This window comes from Ptychodera flava, chromosome 1 (genome assembly GCF_041260155.1).
Source record: "Ptychodera flava strain L36383 chromosome 1, AS_Pfla_20210202, whole genome shotgun sequence".
NCBI lineage: Eukaryota > Metazoa > Hemichordata > Enteropneusta > Ptychoderidae > Ptychodera > Ptychodera flava.
In genome coordinates this window covers 5,872,477-5,888,402 of record NC_091928.1, presented here as the reverse complement: position 1 = coordinate 5,888,402, position 15,926 = coordinate 5,872,477, and the positions used below count along the sequence as shown (strand labels likewise).

Sequence of the window (15,926 nt, the reverse complement as noted above, 5' to 3'; positions counted from 1 at the left end):
TATAAGCCCTTTGAAGTGATGAAATTTTAATGGTTAGGCATAAATATTTGACACAATCGTGTTTTGTGAAAGTAGAACGACTTCAACGTTAGCCTTTGCAATTACCCTCAATGACGATGCCATCACGTCTTACAATGCCTCGCACAACATCTAAGTGACTTATTGTGAGCTGATTTTTTTAAACATTTGAGAGAAAATAGTTTTCTCAGAATCTGATGCCGCATTTTTTGTACGACGCAAGTCTCTCAATGTTGAGTTTTATTGCAATGACTCGGGATTCCATAGATTGCTAGATTTACAGTCGTTTTGGGCAAGTTCCATCAACTTCACCAGTTTGATGCTCACTGTTCATTACATTAAGTCTTCCACTGATGACGTAGCTGGTTTGCGAAAGTTCATCGCAGAAACGAAAAGCAGGTAAAAGCAAACCGCAAGGCCGAACCCTGCATATCATATTCCCGACCAGGCAGAAATCGAAATTTTAAAAACAGTGGAAATGATGAAAGCACTTTTGAGTTTAGCCAGCAGGGGGAGAATGAATTCATAATGAAATGTGAAGGAATATTTTCTTGATGGTGAAACTGTTGTGTGTTCATCATAGAACACACAATAGCACGGACATTTAAATGTCATGTGATTATTCTAGGCTACAGATTCAATGTAAACACCTATTTAAATGATTTATGGAGAAATATACGACACAATGGCAACCTAATAGAAAATTGCAAGTATTTCTTCCATAATTCTAGATCAAGATCAGAAATTTCTTTTTTGTGGATGATTAATTATTGAAGAATACTTTATGTCAAGTTTTTATAAAAATTTAAAAGCACCTGAAATGTAACTAAACTCCCGGTGTGCCCCCTAGGGTTTTACGCAGCTTTGTTATTGAAATAGACGTCATCGTCATCACAGAGAGATGTGGCATGCACATCACTGTTATGTCTGCTTGATATATCTCCTAAATTTTTATCTTTCCTGTAGATTTAGAAGTCGGTCGTCATATTCCTAAACTGAACCGTCGGTTGATGGCACGCGCGTGTGACGTCATTGGAAGCGATATTAAATGAGAGATTCGAATATAAAAATGCTGAATGTGTACTACTACATTGAGAGCCTTTCGTTACTATTTGTACCATGAGGTGTCGGGCCTAGAAGGCAGAGCCTACTTTGTTTCTTAAATAACATAATAGACAATGAAGAAGGCTGACACCTAAACTGTGGGTTACGGAACCGTTTGGACGTCGAAAGTTTCACAACGCCACGGTAACCTCGGAATCGATAAGTTTCGCAAAGAGTAGCGGGAGCAGGGAGGGACGGTGAGGCGTGAGTCCGTACGCACCGACGTGTTTTTATCATTGCCGCCAAATACCGGTACCCGACTCTATATTGTTTCGACTCGTGCATGACCGGAAATTCTATAAATGAGCGAGACTTACCTTCAGCAGGTGTGGTTTGTTCGCACTTATCCAAACTCGCGTTTCTCAACCTCTTCTGGATAGAATGATTTATGGATGGTGATTTCCACAATTTATACCCGTCATCGCTGCCTACACAATCATCGTCACGTGCTTCCTTTCACCAATGACGTGGTGCCAAACGACATCGCGCTAGTGAGAGTGACTTCACAAAATTTCAAGACGAGGATATAATCTGTATGCAGATGATTTGCATACTAATCAAATTGTTTTCACAGATCTTTTGCCCCGGATACGTTTGCGTCACGACCTATACTTTACAAATTCACTTTTTGACTTCTTTGGCCGACCGGAAATAAAACGTCGCTGCGATAAATCTCACTCGTTATTGGTATTATTTCCAGATCTGTTCACACCCTAAACCCTGCTCTGTAAAATTCAGTAACTCACACGCATCGATGAATGAACGACCCGCGGAGGGGTATAATAATTAAACCTTGAAACGACTTAACGACCCTACTTATTATTTGTTACCCCAGAAAACTATGCAGTAAGTACGGTGACTCTAAAACGAGGTTTGGTATTCGTTTTTCAAGTCCAATAAAACAGTGACTTTTACCACAGGTTCAACTGTATATACCTTTGACGTAAAATTTTGCCTGGTTTTCGACTTAGAAATTGGTCTAATACATTCGTACTTTAAGCGTGCCAGGTCTGTACAAGTTTTTATTTATGGAAGCTGTTATACATGAAAATTATAAGAAAATGTCTCAATAGGACTTTTGTGGGACTCATGAACAAATTCCTCTCTGTTACACTCATTAGTTTAATATGTTTTTGATACCTGCTTGGTACGATTGGTTGTTGTGGTGTTTCCATGGTCACGATACGCATCAGTTACGGTCATACACCTTGAAAATTAAAGTGACTAACTGCTGAACAGAGACACGCCTTGAAAATCGCCCCGGACATATCATACACGGAAGTGTTGCAATTTATTTGACTTTATATTTAACTCATCTTTCAGAGTAATTGAATGGATGACGGCTACACGATTTAATGCATTAATTGATATTAATATTTTGGTCCTTTCATTAACAAGTGAATCGATCACCAGGATGTTTGCACTGCAACACAAAAACAACGTCAGTATCACTTTTGCAGATTTTGATATTGACCTTGTAAAGATCATTGACCGCTTGACCGCTCGGCTGAGAACAAACCATTGAAAGGACGGATCGGATCTACAGTATGTTTCCTCAGCAACGAAGCGGTTTCTCCGTCTGATGAGCGTCTTTGGCTTGTTTGGAGAGGATTTTGTAATTTGGGTGGCGACATAATTTACAAATGGACGTTTACCTTCTGTCAAAACTGTCTAGATGATTTCATATTATCGCTTTGGGCACCAAACCCTATCTTCGGAAGGCTTAGTATCTTCGCATAACCTGATATTGAAACATTTACAGGTACACATGGTAACATTTCCACCTGCCATTTATCAAATATTTTGAAAGGCGCAAAAGGCGACAGGTAAGACATGAAAGGTTTACAATGGATCGGAACTCACGTGTGCTTTCAACTGTGTAGAAATAATTCGATGGACTAGATAGGATGTCTCGTACGGTCTGGCACGCACGGACCAGGAAAAATCGATAATACACATAATAGAGGCGATCGATTATATTTTGAAACAATGGCGAGATATGCAAGTTCGCAATTAATTTTTTGTTGCCTAGCGACAAGTTTTTAACAAACTCTGCGTACGTCAGTGTCTGGTCAACAAGCCGCGGCCATTAGGACGAAGAATCAGCTGATGGACATTTATGACAGTTCCTTTAATCCAGATATCCCGGATGCAAATCATTGAATTCAACGGAATGAAAATAATATCAGTTACACATTGGTTCGCCAGGATTCAATCCGTAGACATTTTTGTACAAGTTTCGGATGCATCGCAAATTTATATTGAATATTTTAAAATAAGTTGTTTAAGCGCAGATTATAATTCGCACATTTTGTAACAAATGAACGTGACAGTAAATTGCATCTTTTTAAAATTATCTAAATTACATTTCTGAATTAAATAATTGTTCCCGATATATCTAACTTAGGAATGGTAGCCATTTTGAATTTCAAGCGTCGTTATCAAAATGTAATGTAATTTGTTTCTGTTATACTAAATTTACATGGCGACTGCCAATGTTTAATCTTGACCTTCAAAGATTGTGGTTAAACTTTTCTTCAAGGAATTCAAAGTGTAAGCAAAATCTTAACAGGTCTTTCAGCTTGCAGGCAGTAAGTACATTAATAAAAACCTTTGGAAGGAAAATCCTAAATTTCTCTTGGTTTGAAAAGTTTTCTGAAAATATCCCGGCCCTTCCGTTGACAATTCAACTATGTCGCTAATACTTAAGTAACAGACATAGATCGTACAGAACAAATCAGAGAAAATAGCCTTTTTTATGGTAGAACGCGCCTTGGGGCAGATATTCAGACTCTCAAACTTTCGCAATACTTTTTAATTTACCACTTGTGGGGGCTCATTTTGAACTTGATAGAGCAACTTAAGCTTACACGGGCTGATTTGTGTGAAGACTGTATCTTTCCTCAAAGATTTAACCCTGGGATGGTGGCCATGTTGATTTTAAAGTGTCGATGAATATTGGCTAAGTTATTTCTTTGACTCCCAATGACTTTTTCTTAATTTCAAGAGGAAACTGTTTAAAGCTGCCCTGAGGAGAGTTTGGGCAAAAGTTTAAGTATCTTAATTTCAAGACGCGAACAGGCTGTCTTCAGCGTCAACGTGTAAGGTTCAATGACCTCAGTGCATACTCAATGATTGACTCAATGCTGGTCTCTTTATTGTTTTCTTCCGTCTATTCTGTTTCTCGGGTGGTTTCGACACGATGACATAATTATCTTTCTATGTTTGATATATACACGATATATTTTGAAGAAACAGTTCAAAGAGAATAAAATGTTTCCCGCGTCTTTTAAAGTTGATTTCACTCTCGTATTTTCACTCTCAAATTAGTATTTCCTCCGAGTTTCAAATACCGAAACTGTCTGGCTAGAAAAAACATACTTAAGTTGTCGCTCAAGTAAAACTTCCATTAGCAGCGCTCGGTATTCACTTCCTTCGCCTAATCGAAAGTTAAAAAGCAAATATTTGTTACTTAGTCTTACAAAGCCCGACCCTCCATTCTGACGGCCATCTATTTACTCAACTTGCCAAGTTTTAATCCCACTTAATCTGTGTCTGTTGTCAATCCTGATTTAATTACGGTAGGTTCACTGAAACTTCTAACATGTTCAAGATGATTGAAGATTTTAGAATCAACTGGAGATTTTAGGATATAAAGGCTCATAATAAACAAGTTTACGTTTATTTTATCCGATTATAAACGTGGTGCATAAATAAACATCGTCTAATAGTTGCAATAATTGTGCATCTTGTGAGACAATTGCGGGTTTTCATGACCAGTTGATGTCGGTTCGTAAATTACCGTATACCGCTAGTTTGTATTCATTATATTAGCAGAACTTGTCACCGATTGTCACGTTTTGGTCACACATCGCGATATGGCGATCGGACCATAGCAAACACTGTTAATACGTTGGACACAATACGTAAAAGAGTTTACTTTTTGCTTCCTGACTCTGGAAGGGTGTTCTAATGGTTGTCCGGACATAAACATTTGTCCAGAGCATGTCCGCTCACACATGCTCAGTGCTGGCCTAAAGGATTCTTTTTCATTTTGTTAGAAAATGCTACATTCAAAAGTCCAACATGAAAAATGCCGAATGGTTTAAACTGTTTGCAGAGTTGGAACAGTCAGAGGTTAATGAACTTTCCTGCGTCAAATAATTACCCAAAAATCATTATAATTTTAGGGGCGCAGTGCAGAGCTACCTATATCAGTAAATTTTGATATTATTGACTTATGACCACTGTTACAAGATGCCATCTCTGCTACACATAATTTATTTGGTAGATTCACCATTATTTTTACATAACACTGTAGAACTACCGCCCTGTTAGGTTTCTAGTATCATCGTCAAAAGTCAACGGTCGTGTCTTCAAACTTTTTAGAAGTTCAACAACAATGGCCTATCAATGGGAAAGGTTGTAAAAATGTGCCTTCCGCTTCATTGACAGATACGTGTACATATGAAATAGCTATTGGTGTGGTTTAAAGTGCTTTTCTCCGAAACCTATCACGGTAGATTGGCTGGGCAATTCTTCACTCGTCGATAAGTCATCCCTCGGGTCGACTTCTCGGTGAAACCTACCTGACGCAGGGCAGTTGAATGCTATGTAGTGCCGTCACCCGGAGTTGTTTCCGATGAACCGTAAAATTAATTGTAAGAGCAATTCCGTTGTACAAATATCTCGGGAAATGTCAGTGCGCCTAAGACAATTGTCGATGGAACGGTGAAATTCGAAAACACGAGGTTCCAAAACACAATGTAACGGCAGCAACTTTGCTAAATTTTAAAGGGTTACAATACTTGTAACACGGCAAGACAGGTCGAACTTCGCCCATTTGAATAATTAGTTCACATAAACGGACGTGGAACAGGTGGTTTTCTACTTTTAAATGTTATAATTTCAAACAATTGTACCTGAAAAGGTAAATTTACAGCTGTATTTTACACAAAGGACCAACGTGTCATATTTTTGGCCACACTTCGACGGCAATTTTGTCAAGCGAGGTTGACCAAACACCCATGCGGACTAATATCTTGACAATGATGTCAAATGTGTTTTTATAAATTTCCGCCCTGTGGCTAAAACGTAACTTGCATTTTAGGATTAAATACATTCAGAGTGTTTATACTGACAGCGACATGGCACCATAGTTAATAAAACTCCTTATTGTCACGTACTTGGAAATTGAAAATTAAAGGTAAACATCTTCTTTAAACATGTTAACTCGTTTCGTATTTGTCGAGTAAACACCAAGACGAAGATTGATTTCAAGATTTATTGGCTTTCCAGTGAAGCATGATCCTATTATTCACATCTTGAAAATGTGGATTTTTCGTCTGATCAACAAATGTATTTTGCAAACAAAATTTACTCACATCTTATCGTCCATCGCATCTGCGATTAAAATATTTACTCGCACGTTGATTTAAACATATCCCTGGCCCTTTCGACAATTTTTATTCTTACACTTCGGATTTCAGAGCCGGGAAATGTTAATAGAGAGACTTATTCCAATTTTGTTTTCAGTATGGTATCATTGAATGTATCATTGAATCGGTCATACCTGCTCAGGTCATTTTCAAGTACATCAGTTTGTTTTCAGTATGGTATCTTTGAATGTATCATTGAATCGGTCATACCTGCTCAGGTCATTTTCAAGTACATCTGAGTTTGTTTGTGTATACAACCAATTAAGACTATATCATGATGATGCTATGTAATCGACTATTTTTTGCACAATATGCCTGAACCAATTTTACATGGAGCTCGTTTTCAATTAGTGGGTATGACGGTTTAGTATCTGCTTCAGTGCTGGAGGGTTTCAGTGATGACTGAGGGCGTTTTATTTTATAGGACGGTGTCAACTAGACTGATGTCAATCTATGAATGATACCATAAGGAGATTTCGTTTAACGTCCAACGAATTTCTACTGTGATAGATCAGCGGTTTACTAATACAGACTGAACATCACGAAGATGTCTTCAGAAGTCGGTGAGTATGTGGAGCACAAGCACAGCCTGCCAATTGTATCGACATATCTAATGACAGCTTTATTGTGGTTATAAATAACTACGTCACCAAATTAAAACCAAGCACTCATTTAGCATTGACGTCATCTATCAATTAGCACCATTGGTTGAAAATATATTTATTCGAAAGTATTGTTGTTCTTGTTTGAAATTGTTGCCGGGCTTTACTTTATCATTACCAAGAAATGCTAATTACTCGTTGCTCTGTCTGACGTCATAGATCGAAATCTCAGAGTTTTATCAATTGTCATCATCAAAACAGAAGGAAATCATTGACCAGTTATCTCATTTGAGCGTTGGCACATACCGTACATGTATCTCTCATTACCACTTACTAATCTTGCTAAGGTCAGCTGCTTAACCTAAAATTACCAATATTGACGCCTGTTTCCGGAAAATTAATGTAATTATGCCATTTATCCAGATATACTTGATCAGGCAGCACATCATAAAATACACAATTATGTGAATGCTATGTGAGAAGCTAGTGTCATTTGGTTTGTTTTAATATTCATTTCATTATACTCTTTCTATATGGATGTTGATTCTTAATGTCTGTATGACTGACAGTCAGATGGTGATATTAATGTTGTTTCTGTGGTGGCTATGTGAAAGTCACCATCTGGACTTAGACCAGCATAACGAGAAGTTTATTATTATTTCATTGTCTGGCATTTATTCGGTAAGCTAGAAAATGTGCTTCTGCGACCTGGGCACCTCTGCTCGAAATCTAATTACTTGTATTCTTGTGATAAAATTATTAATCAATCATCGATGTCCTTGGAATCCTTGATGAGGAAGTTGACAAATCTCAAACACCGTCACTCGCTGTTGTTCCATTTTCCTCTTTGCCGCTTGTGGCTTCTTTCGTCAACTACGCTTGCTAATGAAAACGTGCCGAAAGACGATATCGATTCCGCTCCGATATATGCACAGCGCAAATCTTCGGCACCCGCTACACCAAAAATAGAACTTGATCAGCAAATGGAGTATTGTTTCCATTAATTATTAGAAATATCAAAAACCCCGCACTTGTTCAGTAATTAGCTTTAATAGTTTCAATATGACCGCATCGACGATGGAACAGGCCATCTCCATTAAATAATTAGCTATCCACGGAATCATTTCCGACATGTTTTACTACTTAACTTGTTTTCTTGAGATGAATGGATGTTTGAATACTTTGATGTTTTGACAGTAAAGAGGCTGTTCTGTATTGTAAAACATAGAGTGAAATATATCTTTGTTGCGGCCATCGCCTACCTGCCTGCTCTCTCTCTCTCTCTCTCTCTCTCTCTCTCTCTCTCTCTCTCTCTCTCATTTCAATTGTTTATCCCGTATGTATGTATGTATGTATGTATGTATGTATGTATGTATGTATGTATGTATGTATGTATGTATGTATGTATGTATGTATGTATGTATGTATGTATGTATGTATGTATGTATGTATGTATGTATGTATGTATGTATGTATGTATGTATGTATGTATGTATGTATGTATGTATGTATGTATGTATGTATGTACCTACGTACATATAATACGAAATGGTGGATCCATTTTTCACCACTTCGGGAACGACTTTGAAAGACTTGGACTTTTTAGGCAGATGACAAAACAATACACAAACATATTGCCAATTGTAAATAATTCGCTGAGTCCATAGAACTACAACCGTGTCCGTATTGTAATTATTTCTATTTTGTCATTGTTCATAGTCCGATTTATTTTTATTTTATTTTATTTTTTGTTACAGCTGAACCCTTATTGCGATTTTGACTCACGCAAAACGAATTGGGGCGTTGCCTCCTCCTCCTCCCTAAATGAATAGGGGTGTTGCCTCCTCCTCCCTAAAAGAATGAATCACATTGCTTTTACGTCAGCTTTTATGGTTTGCGGCTAACAACATCCCTCAAGGCTAGCTGATCATATTTGCTAAAAAAGTAAAGAACAGCGAGCTGGTTCAAGTTGAACTCGCATCCGGCCCACTCTACAACTCAGGTCCTGACAGAAAAAAGAACACTGCCTTTTACAATTGGACATTAATGCAGACGTGTTAGGTGAACGTAGCGAAACTGATCCGTAAGGCAGTGGTGAATAAATATAATCAATCATATAGTATGATATGATAGGCCATGAGTTATGTATGTCACGAGACTCAACACAGGTCCCGATGGTGCCAGTATTATTGACACCATATGGCCATGACGACCTGTAACACGGAAAATCCCTGTCGATGGACAGAGAATGATTCCGACGGGTCGTAAAACACACTTCCAGTCTGCAGAAGGATGGAATACTTGTCAGCAGCCTGTTTGTGGAATGACAAATTGATTTTTGTGTGGAATCGAATATCGCGTAGTGCGCAAGGTGAAACGTGTGTCTTATTCATTTGGGGATGATTTATTGTCCGATCTCTTTTTAATTATAAATCAAAGACAAGGAAGGGGTTGTCTTCTACGTGTTAGTCTACGCGTATTTTCGAGAAATTTATGCTTGAAACTAAAAAATGGACACATATAGTGGATATGGTGGAATAATTTTATGCAGAGTGAGGCGAAGAGGTTCGTCTGTACTCTCTAGACAGGGGGAATGAATATGGTAAACAGCTGAAACTGTGGCGTCTGAATTTGTATTTCCCACGGGTGACGTGGGTAGACATGTCGTGGGAGGATGTTTCACGTTTGGTGACAAGTCTCGACGAATGTCTCGAAGTCTGTAGGAAGGTCTAAAAATCGATGGAACCTATCAAATATGTAAGTGGATACACCTTATCCTGCCACGTTCGTATGCCACTCATCTGATGAAGTTGGTTAAAAGCAGTGGGGCATAAAATTTTCAATCTGTTGCGGATGATAAGGCTCATGAAAACAAAAATTCTGTAAAATATGAGTTTAAATGGCTAAACCTTCCATGACGTGCCATACTATGAAGTGAAATTACAAACAGGTTTTTGTTCGGAAACGTTTATTGCCGACACGGAATAAGGCGAAAAGATGGGCCTGGCAAAAAAAGGATTAGCCCTTTTTCGAATGGGCCACGTTAAAAACAAAACCAGGCACAGAACACTGGCTCTCGTGGGATGGGTATTCTGCTTGATCGATCGATCGCCTGCTCGATCTATCGATCGCGTGCATGTTGCTCTGCTCGAGCAGACCACCCAGCCCACACGAGCGCCTGTGGTACAGAGCTACATGTATTTGTCTTCCTGTGCACGCCCGTCTACATGTATTTGTTTGTACCACTACAGCATCGTAACGTCTCCAGCGTTAGATTTCCACATAACATCGAAATCGTCCGTGCGACATAACATCGAAATCGTCCGTGCGACATTTTATCGCTGAGTAGGCCCAATACCTATCCAGTATTAAAACATTGGAAGTTCACACTTGGCTGCATTCTCTCCCGCCGCTCTTCAAAAACACACTCGTCACGGGGAGAGAAAGGCACGTTGACCGATCTCTACATTTAAACAACCGGTCTGTTTTAACAAAGATTGTTTATGAGAAGACGGCGGGGAGATCTATCGCAAGTTGTGAAATGTTGATCTTTTTTGAATTTGTAATTCTACCGATTTATGATATTCCTCTCTGGTCCTTGCAAAGAATTTCCCGCCTCAGCATATCTATTACAAATTGTCGTTCCCCAAACGCGCTCCGCGAAATTCATTTACTCTTCACCCACGAGAGAAAAAACACTGTTTCAACACCAATCAAAATGGCAATAGTACCGCTTCCATGAATCAGCCGTTAAACGACCAGTAGATGTGAATTTTGATGACTTTTAATCACTCATGTTTTAATGCCATGTAAAGTTACTTGTTCTAAATCCAAAAGCAAATTGAAACTAACATTATTGAAATTGTCAACACACCGGCATATGCACGATTGTTATTGTTAACATTTGAATTCTAGCCAAGACTAGAATTCACTTGTCAACAATAACAAGGCAGTTTACTCATGTATAGGCTGAGTTGACAAGCAGAATAGGTGTATTACAACGTGCTTTAGGGAGTAGAATATGGAACTGTTGTTGACCTACAAAACAAAAATAGTAAAAAAATAATTAAAAAGGTCACAATCATTGGCCCTTTAAGGTATTTATCATTACATTGCGTCCTGAACTCTATCAAAATTCGTTCACAGTGCTCTGTAATGCTGACGCGTTCCATGTATTGATGGGTTCATCAGTAGCACAACATCTGTATGACACAGACTCCACAGTCATACAAATAGGTACATTTCTTCGTGAAAAACATAACCTATACTATTTACGTGAGGCACAGAACTGTATTTTTTAAATTACGTCGACAAGTTAATGAGGGGGAGGACAATCTAAGAATGCTGCAGACAATTAAAGCTACGCTTTGTGTTTCAACTATACAAGGCTACGATAAATCATGAAAGAAAAAACAGACAAAGAAACAGAAAATATGAAGTGCTTTCATATGATGTACTCGACACTCGACATTATAATGAAAGCTTTGCTTTCTATTTTATACAAGGTTTGGAACAACTATTTTATGTCATACTCTTCCGGTGGCGCACTTCAAATATGAAAGATCTTGTCGCATATTCTGTTTGAATCTGCAGCAGTAACAGAGGCAAGAACGGGATCTCCCATGGGACATTCTCATTTCTTGTAGAGACGAAATGCATCGCGCTGGCATGCACATTGGACTGATTCTTTCAAGTTACACAGATGGCCTTACTAATTCCTATTTGAATAAGATGTATGTGTTCTTCTATATGTTAAGAAGTATAATTAATAAAAGTGAGTGTAGGACAGGTTATTGCATGTAACGATGTGTCAGATTCATTTATAACACTTTACTTGACGTCATTCTTTGTATATTCCGTTCCCAATTATGCATTCCACACGGTCAGGACAGACACTGCCAAACACAGCTAGCAAACATCCTGCAACGACGATCTTAACAAACTAACTAACAATAACTAACTAACTAACTAACTAACTAACTAACTAACTAACTAACTCACTAACTAACTCACTAACTTACTAACTAACTAACAATAAAAATGTACATACTAACTTACAGTTATTCTACACAATCGAAACGTTTGAACAATAATATGGGTTTTCTTTTTATTTGGAAGTTAATATCCAAGATCCAAAATTGTAATTTCACTTGCATATTGTTCCCTCAGGTCTCTTAGACAGTTAACATTTCATGATATCTGGATAAATTTGACGTCGCCCTTCTTGAATTGTTCCCGACAAATACAGTCTCCATACATTACATCAATAACCCTTAGATGTGCGAGTCTAAACTCTAAAATCTAAAAATGTCTGTTTCGGCTTATAGAAACGCATACAATTCCCCGCATGTGTACAACCATTACGTATTCAAGTCATGCCGTAGATGCACGAATTCTGTTCTTTGGACTCGTTTTTCGACTGTCACAGCCGTAATTCAATGCACTAATCCTGAAACAATTGTTGCCAACATATAATATATTGTACCAACCAGAGATCGTAAATAAAATCGGTACAATAAAATGTTTGTATCCGTCTTTGAGGTAATGCGTGATGGGAAAATATAGATTTTCTCTTAGCAACATATAGAGAAAGTATTTTCACAATCTAGAAAATAGTTGATCTCTTGAAGTATAGTATACATGTTATGACGAGTTCAGAACAGCGTTTATGATAGCTTTTACAACACCCTTCCTTGGATCTGAAGGTCAATGTCCGAATACTTAACTTGGATGTTACGTCGGCAAGTTTATGCCGGTGTGTCTTTCTTGTCTGAACAACTGTCTCATAGCATTGTCACGGTGAAGGTGCTTGGTTTACTTTAACCTCAGTGAAAGCTACCGAGAGACACAAACACATGTCATCTTCTCTGAGTAGGAACATTGCCGTCCTATTAGTGCATATTGATAGGATTAAAAAGTACGCCAACTGTAAAACGTGCTTTGGTTTTTAATTTCACGGGAGCACTGGTCGAACTTTTGTTGCACACTTCCAAGATGTAAGGTTATAATGGTGGCGCCGTGAAATACGGAACGCACAAAGATACGATTAATTTAGAACTATAGCTTTGGTCAGAACAATTTGGCAAAAATGGAAAAGACCTGAATAAGTTCATCCCTCGGGATCGAAAGAACAGCAGGAATGAGGGATTCCGGCATGGCATATTCATTTCCTCCTAAGTGGATATTCTTACTCTAATAGTCTTTTTATGAGGAGCTAAGGGGTTTTACGCCGAAGCTATTCACATGCCAGTTGGGGGTCCCATGGGGCTTTACAGGTAACCATTAACATGCCAACTCTGATCTTGGTGTCTGAGCACACCGAGGGAGAACGGCGACTCTATTTCCCACGTTGGTTTATCAACCTTTCCGCCGATAAACACATCAGCTGATTTGTCGCTAATGCACCCTCAGGGGCTGGACTTTCCGAATCCCTCGTCGCGTAAAGGGACACGCCTGGCTCGGCTTCGCAATCAGGATCCGTTCACTGGGGCAACATAAAAAACAGACCGAGCTTCGGGACAACAAAAGCCAGGGATTTGCCGCTTATTACCCGATGAAGGCGACCCCTGAACTGTGGTTCGAAAGCGCAAAACGCGACGCGGTACGTTCTTGCCAGCAGTGTCGCGAACAGCTAAGTCTTCGCTGCAAGGCATCACGCTATTCAAAGTCCCAACAGATTTTGTGTTCATGGTTTCACATTGGGCAAAATAGAAAGGTTTCAAGTGTCCTTTAGCCAAAATTATTGCTTGTACTCAATAAAATCACTGTTTGACCATTCAATTATGATTGTCCACTACAGTATCACCACAATATGTAATAACACTTAGCCCATTTTGTAATGAAATTAGTAAAATGCAAATCGACAATGATAATAAAATATCCATATAGACAATGGAAATAAGTTTCACCATATTACACGATATTGGTTTAAGCCAATATGTAATACAGTGTCCACAGTAAACATGTAAATAGTTTCTATTACATATTGGGTTGACCCAACGTGCCATTGACGATACATGTAACATATAGGGTTATTCCATGGAGGTTATACTACATATAGGGTTAACAAGATATCAAAAAATCTCCATAAACAATGTATGCACATTTTATCACATATGGAGTCAACCCAGCAGGTAACAAATTTTCTACAGACAATGCATGTAATTTTTTTAACATATTGGGTTGACCCGATATGTAATAAATTCATCTCAGATAAGATGTAAGTTTTTTGTAAGTACATATTAGACTGACCCAATATGTACTTTAGTCTCCAATGCACATAAGTTTTATTATATATGGTGTTAACCCATATGTCGTAAACTTTACATGCATTGTTTGTGGTAAATTTAAGCATTTATCGGTTTAACCTCACTTATTATGTATTTGCATGTATTTCACCAGAGAATACCGAAAACAATCAATCGAAGTGAGTCACTTCAGCTACTCAGTATTATTATTTTGTCAATAGTTGCTCTTAATACAAACCTCGGGGCACATTTATATCTGGGAAAAGTTTCCTGTCATTTGCATTTTCAGTTGCTGTAGTACGCAGCATATTAGCATCAAAATATTGTTGTTTTTTTCATTTTTACCGTAATTTTGTTCGGGTTTTGGCGTATGTTGATAGCCACCAACGTTCAGCGTCTAAACTAATAAGTAAGAGATTTGAAACATTGCTCTCTTGTTCTGATCGTTGTGACATTGGGAAGATAGTGATTTGCTTGAATTTTCTCAGCAAAGCCAGTTTTAATAAGTGAATTGCTTATGATCACTGCCGATTTGTACTGTTAAAAAGTGAATTGGAATAATCGAAATTCGATCCTGTCACGCATAATGCACACGCAACACACAACGCCCACCTTCAAACACACGATGATTTCATGACCGTTAACATAAAGTCGGCTTAAATACAGTGCTTCTTTGTCCCTCGACTACCGGTAACCATGGCTCACGGTAAACATAATTTTACACATCAATGGTCGACAGAATTTGACCTTGATTTTCCCAATAGTTTTATCAGAACTAAACGGAAGAAAGTTTGTGCAAATTCTCGATACTGCACACAATTTTATCTCAAAATTATCTAGGTATTATTTGACGACATATGTCTATAACTTCTATAAGATATAAGAAGGAACATTTAATAGTGTCTTAGTTTCACATAACGGAAGACCTTATAGAGCAAAATATGATAATATAGCATGATTGATAACTATCCTGAACAGGTATTTATATAACTCGCACGTAGTAAACTTAGTTTCCCAATAAAACGTTTGTTTAAACCACTTCTCTTGTTCAGTATCATTAAAAGCAACTAAACATCGGTCACATGTCAATATCTGAGGGTCGCTCGGACATATTCCAGGACTTTCACGTAGTTTCCCTTCTTTAATTACCCGTCTGTCTCTGCTAATGATGCGTACAAGATTACCAGATGTGAAATGTGATAACCATGGTGCCACATTGACTTCCGGAGAAATTTACCAGGAGATGGCCATCTTTTAACGTATGACCCGTCCTTTAGTTAATTACTTTCATTGATTTTAATTCGTGTCCAGAGTTTTTTGTTTCTGAGTCTACGTGCTTAAAGCCTTGGTGGCATTATCAGTCTCTCTCTCTCTCTCTCTCTCTCTCTCTCTCTCTCTCTCTCTCTCTCTCTCTCTCTCTCTCTCTCTCTCTCTCTCGTCAAGTACTTTATGTCAAAAAAGCTCCAACTACAAGTTTCATCGCATTTCTTTGTCTCTCTGTCGACCCACCTTTGCAC

At 38.2% G+C, this 15,926-nt stretch overlaps 1 protein-coding gene across 4 annotated transcripts in view; it reads right to left on the bottom strand.

Moving 5' to 3' along the window:
• The window catches only part of LOC139124255 (uncharacterized), a 48,896-nt gene that overhangs the window by 19,405 nt on the left and 13,565 nt on the right, over window positions 1-15,926 (bottom strand). For 2 of the 4 annotated variants that reach the window (XM_070690619.1, XM_070690485.1), the window contains exon 1: window positions 1,440-1,604. The exons of the other annotated variants lie outside the window; for them this stretch is intronic. The gene's annotated coding sequence lies outside the window, so the exon portion shown is untranslated. Of the gene's footprint in view, window positions 1-1,439; window positions 1,605-15,926 lie in introns of those variants that run through there. 4 annotated transcript variants of the gene reach the window in all.